Source organism: Bradysia coprophila, unplaced genomic scaffold (genome assembly GCF_014529535.1).
Source record: "Bradysia coprophila strain Holo2 unplaced genomic scaffold, BU_Bcop_v1 contig_446, whole genome shotgun sequence".
Taxonomy (NCBI): domain Eukaryota; kingdom Metazoa; phylum Arthropoda; class Insecta; order Diptera; family Sciaridae; genus Bradysia; species Bradysia coprophila.
In genome coordinates, this window is record NW_023503698.1 from 51551 (window position 1) to 58560 (window position 7010).

The window sequence follows — 7010 nt, forward strand, 5'->3', positions numbered from 1 at the left end:
GTGTTTGAGACACACTGAAATGAAAAAAACTTTACACATGTACTCTACATTATAGTCTTTAATACTTCAGCGTTTGTTAAAAAATATGCAAGAAAATGTATACTACACTACTACAGCCGCCGCCAGCCGACTTTTTTACCGGCGGCTAAGCCCAGTCGCTGCCACCTCTCTTAGAACGGCTAAGCCGACTCAGCCGCCGGCCACCAGATCTTTTGGGACGGCTAGCCGCCGCCAACGATTTTTCCTCGGCTCTCTGGTCTGTAACTTCCTATCTCACGTGAACTAGCGCTGAGTAACATAAAATCAGAGGAAATTTATGGTGGTATAGAACACGAAAGGAACTACGTTGTAGAAACACAAAGAGAAAACCACATCTCAGAAAGCTTACCATGTAGTCACACAAATCTCCAGTCAAGTGTCACAAAAAACTCGAAGAGCTTTGAGTCAAACTTATATTGCGAAATCTCTTCGGACGTTGAAAGATACAAGCTTTAACTTACCTTAGAATCGACGTCACCGCAACACACACACGCAGACTGATATATCTCGAAATAGTGGTGGAAACACTTCGCTATTATAGCTATAATCCAGTAGCCATGGACAGGGTTCGAAAAAATTTGATTTGATTTGGGAAAAAGTTGATGATCAACAAAAGTTGATGATCAACAAAAGTTGATGATCAACAAAAGTTGATGATCAACAAAAGTTGATGATCAACAAAAGTTGATGATCAAAGACAAAGCACCTTGCAGGGTAATAGAGGTTTTTACACGTCAAATAGAGTAGTTTTAGCCATTAGCAGCCTTAATAGTAATTTTGCAATGACATTATGAAAAAAAAGGTATGGAAATATTCGCATACTTCGATTAAAGTACTACTCTATTTTTTTCTATTACCCTGCTAGGTGCTTTGTCAAAGATGTTTACACACTTATTGTATGATAAACAATCAAAACACATTCTTAACAATGTGTTTACTTCATTCATACGTGTTATGTGCGCGTAGATGACGTTAACGTAGAAATGCACTGTGTGTATATGTATAGGTTGTCTTTGGATTGTATACAATACAAACTGTTTTTGTTTGTACACCAGCTGATCATATTCAGCTGGTGCTCATTCTGCACATAAGAAACTTTTAGCAATTGTATCATTTTAAACGAATTGAGTTGAAATTTCAATTAAAAAATTTTGATTTTTTTTGTTCGAAATCACGATGATCAACGAAAAAAAATCAAATTGATTTGATAATCACGCTTTTTTCTTTGATGATCAAGATTGATCTGATTTCCGAAAATTGATTTTGATTTTCGAACCTGAGAATTCAATTTCTGAAACCACAGAAGTTTTTTCAAATTTGTTGGTCAACTAGGTTGGTCCAAAAATGTGGTCAAAGTGAAGAAATATTTTGAAACATCTACTTTTTCACTGTTTTTATCACATTTCAGATGGAAACAATGATTTTATATTTAGATAATGTTCTACAATATTGTTGACCGGAAAATTCTCTATTTTTCGAATGTCTGAAGGCATCTGAAGGTTACAGGGTGGCCATCTGAACAATGGTTAGGTCAAGATTCCGTAGTAGTTAGCGATAGGAATTGCTTACAAGTTTCTACGAATACTTAAAGCTAGCGCTTCATCTCAAATTTCTTTCTTCCTTGCGTCGCGATCTCATTTTTTGCAGTTCCTCCTATTCAGCGATGCTTTTTTAGTTAGCAATGCATACCGATGTACATTTGGGACGATCATAATTATTTACATGTGAGACTTCCATACCTACAGTCTTACGTATTCAGAAGGTACAATTCACGATTGAATGCATCATTTTGCTTATCGTCGTTAGCTGAGAGACGACAATGCCAGTGGTTCACTGAGTCGTAAATTGTACAAAAAATTGTACGTGATTCTGGTCGTCCTAGATGTCTCCATGACTGACGTTGAACGGTTGAACGGTGCCATCCAAGCGTACAACTTTCAGAACCTTGGGTCTAACGACATGCAATGTAGACCATTTGTGGTCGGAATTGAAGCTGAAGAGTGAAACAAACGTTTGATACGGTTTTTTGATAATTTACTCAAAATGGTGCCACAAACAGTCAATAATTGAAGCCACGAACACTGGTAAAATTAAGTGTCAAAATTTTTTAGCAAAAAACAAAGGTTATGTGGGTTATGTCGTCTGTGGATGAAATCGTCGTGGTTCGGGTTGTCAAAGTTTGCGTTTCCAGTTACGCTGTAGCACTTCATCGTCTCATACATCTACATAACTAGCTCAAAATCAGTGTGACCAAGACGTAAAATTCCGGCGCATGTTTTTCTTCTACATGCCGTATATATCTGTCATTCATATATGATCAAATCGACCGTGCGTCGTACACGCAACTTGATTTTATTCCAAATTACTTCGCAAACAAAAGTAACTGTACTCATAATCCAACCGCACCACACAAGTGTCGGCACAGCAAATTCATCATTCACATCCAATTTATTTTGGTTTCTGTTTTGGATATAGTTATCCACTAGTCTTTTCACCGAGAGATCATTCTCTTCTTGGACCCATTTATCGATTAGTCCTGCACTATTCAATCGATGAATTATGTCATCTATGGGTTCAACGAAAGGAAAATTCGATTTCAATTCAAAATTTTTTGGATATACAGCGAAAAGCGTCTCACTTAACAAGTGATAAGCTTTAAAGCCCAACCGTTTTTGTGCTTCTAATAAATTTTGGGCATAATCATTTGGAATGAAAACGGCTATGGAATTGTTAAATGTATTTGCTTCCAGTGAGAGCTGATCCGGTGTCACCTCATCAATTCTATAAATCCATCCACCAAAATTCGTCGAGGCTTCCAATCACCTAGCGAACCAATCTTTCCATAGGTTTTCATTTGCTATAATTGGAACTGTGGACGTGTACAGATCTTTCCCTGAATTAATTTGAGGTTGGTAAATTGGCCACGTCATGTAGCTTTGAAACACCGATAAAATACCGTTTACGACAATCAGACCTGTGAAAGTCAAAGGTACAACGACAAAAACGTCGGCACGGCTAAGGTCTCGATATCTGATTGCTGAATTGTCGTTCACTAAAAGATTGATGACGTCGACGATGCATTGAAAAAATAAAATTTTCTTTTTGTTCAAATAGCCAGAAAGGATCAACAGAAATGACGAGGCCAAAATCAAAATGGAAGTGTACGCGAGGAGATGCATCCACGTGTCATTTTTCAAATACGTCACGAAATCCGAGTAGGGCTGGGAATGAGGAACTAACGCTGCAAACGTTGTTTGTTGGTGTGGATACAATTGTTTTGGCAAGAATCGTTCCATGATTATTGTACTATGTCCTACTACGTCTGCGTTTGCAAATCCGGATTTTATAAATTCTGCTTCTGTCATTCGTATCAGTCCATCCGATGCATTAAAGAAACGACGAACAATACCCCAAAACTCGACTTCATCAGTAGTGCAGTTCATGTCGCTGTACCATAAAAGCCGAAGTGGATTTTGGCGGTAATTCGGTCTTTTGTCGGTGAAATAGATTCGGAGATGTTCGTATCTTGTAACATTTATCAACTCGAATCCCATGAACGGATTGTATTTGAACACGTTGAAGACAGGTTCCTCATCCTCAACGCTGAAATAAAATGCGCTGAAAATGTTCACAACGCCAATACTCCAACTCCAACGGAATAGTTCGTCTACGACATCCAACGAATCGATATGGTCGGTGAGAAACACGCCAATTCTTACCCTGGTCAAGACCCTGGTACCAATATCTTGAATGGATCGAATTTGAGCCAACAATTGCGATCCATTTCCAATTTCTACACGTTCTGCGACCACAATTATAAATGTATTCTTACTGCATGGGTCGTATCGTTCTGTCATGTCAAAATTTCCGTTCAAAACGTACACTGTCTGAGGTGTAAAACTGTCCACTCTGGTGTCGGATCTCGATGACGACGAGGGAACAGGAAACCAATCGTCGAGCTCAGTTGACGATCCCATGAAAAACATGTTGTGATCGAAACCGTAAAAATCGTTTAATCGATCGATTAGATGTAGACCATCATGACACCATGCATACATCGATAGAAGGGTAACAATTATAATTGGTGTTAGCATCACCGAATTCATGCTATTGAACAGCATATCGAATAATATTGTTTGATAAACGTGAATGTTGTCACTGTCCTTATGACTATCAAATGAATGACGCCTGACTGATTCTACAAATTGTTTGGTTGAATAAATAAAACCTATTGGTCTAAATAAATGACTAGTAGAACCCGTGGCCCCGAGGCCAAAAAAATTGACCACATTCGGGGTCTTCGACCCCACAGTATTTAAATGATTTGAGCTATGATGCCCTTCTCTTACCCAAACTAATTTCACATTACGAGATATCTGTTTCGGAGAGCGATTATGGTCTGACGGTCTGACATCGAACAACCCATCATCAGTTGTTCTATCGGCTCCCTCTTCACAACTGATAACTTCTTATCTCACGTGAACTAGCGTAACATAAAATCAGAGGAAATCGTGATGTTATAGAATAGAACACGAAAGGAACTACGGTTACTTTACAGTCACAAAAACTCGAATAGCTTTGAGTCAAACTTAACACAATACAAGAATCTCTTCGAACGTTGAGCGATACAAGCTTTAACTTACCTTAGAATCGTCGACACCAAGTTCACTGAACGCACCGACCCCACACACACTGATATGTAAAAAAGTTACTGTCGAAACAGTGGGGGAAACACTTCGCTATTACAGTCCAGTAGCCCGTGTCCATGAAAGGGGCACGAGATGTCTTGGATAGCTTTTGGTTCCCAGAAAAAGAAAAGTTCGGGTGCCAAGCTGAAATGCTGTCAGTTTTCGAGGAAAAGAGGGGGAAGTCTGGAGTGCACTATTGCAGTTTTCGACCATTTTCGAACACCGAACAAAATATTTCGCATTTTTTTATGGATGATATCGATACAGAATTCAATTTTCTAAACCCTAGAAATTTTTTCAACAACATATGGTGGTCCAAAAATGTGGTCAAAGGGAAGAAATATTTTGAAACATCTACTTTTTCACTGTTTTTATCACATTTCAGATGGAAACAATGATTTTATGTTTAGATAATGTTCTACAATATTGTTGACCGGAAAATTCTCTATTTTTCGAATGTCTAAAGGCACCTGAAGGTTACAGGGTGGCCCTCTAAACAATGGTTAAGTCGCGTCTGTAGAGAAATAACCATTTTTAACCGAATTTGTCGCAGAAATGTTGCAGAATGATGATGGAATTATGATATTTGTTAATTGTAACAGGGTATTCAGAGTATTTAAGAAAGAAGAGGAAAATATTTGAAAAATGACAAGTTGCTGTCAGTGCGGCCACTATTTTGGTATATATTGACATTTAGAAGCAAGCAAAATTCCAAGTTCACTCATTCGATAAGTTATCGAACACCTAACAATCAGAAATATGGCTACAAGCATTTGGACAATAAAGAGTGGATTAAAATATTCGTGGAAGGCAGAAGAAGTTTTTTTTTAAATAAAAAAACTTTTTATTGAAAACTTTGATTTGATTACAAGAAGAAGAAGGTCAAGAAATGTAAGTTAGTTATTAGGAAAATTGTGATTGTACGTCCTGAGAACTTAGTACAAGGCTTAGTCCAATACAAAATGAGCTTAGTGTGATGTCATTCTTGAATGTTTAAGCACCTCAGGCAACTTAGTAATCTGAAAAATATCCGAACTGACAGGATTTCAGCTTGGCACCTGAACTTTTCTTTTTCCATGTACCATGAGCGATCCAAATCACCCAAGACATCCCGTGCACCTTTCATGCACACGGGCACTTTAATGGCCACTGCACTAAGTCTAAGTTTCTTTCTGAGCAAATAGCTATTTTCACAATAAGGTAGTAAATGGGATTGTTTTGCGCATTAGATGTGAGATGTGCAACACATCGTGTGTGCAAAACCCCCATTTACTACCGTGTTAGGAACAAGGTTTTATCTCCTGTAATGTCATAATCACCATAAAAAACAAATTTAAAAAATCAAACTGAAACATAAACACGGCATGACGCCGTAACTCATTCATATTCCCCACAAATAAAACACACATCTAGTATACTGTCAAGAATTTGTCAATTTTCAGTGAATAAATGAGAAATTATCGAAGTTTTCCGTGAATAAATGTGAAATTATCGAAGTTAGCCGTGCGCAAATGACCATTTATCGAAATTTTCAGTTAATAAACGTACGTTCTGTGAATGACGTGTTTAAATCTAGCCCATTTTGATTCTAAAAGTGACACTCAAATAGACCGCGTGCGATTTTGAGAAAAAAGTTTCATATTTCAATAAAAAGAAGATTTACCATGAAAACCATTAAAAAAAATATTTAAATTTTTTTATAGAAATTATTTAAAAATATTGTTGCCATCCCGATGCCATCCCACTTATTAGAATCTTAGTAAGAATCCAATTAGAATGAATTAGAATGGTTCGGATATCCTTTTAGTCTCATTCAAATTACAGCTTTTAAAGTGAGATATAAAGTAAAGCAGACATTTTTCAGATATTCTGTTTACACTTTTGTTCTACAGAATAATAATCTACATCAATTAAAAATAAATTATTTATACTGCACACGGTCTATTGTGAATATTATGACATTACAGGAGATAAATGAAAATTTCCACACTCGAGGACCTAAAACCTGTGCGAAATAATGAAATTGGTTTCGATCGCATGAGAGGGAGATTGACATGCTAAACACACCTCGATTTCGTAGTGACACATATCTTGTTGCGATAAAAACCAGCGTACTTTAGCACTAGAAGCACTAGATGTCAAAAAATGGAAGCGCTTGGAATTCATTATTAATTCAGGAAATTTACCATTTTAGTGTCATCAATTGAATTTGTCCTTTATGGGTTAGTGAGCCGCGCATTTTCATTGATTAGGATGATTAATGATTCATTTTATTTTGTACAC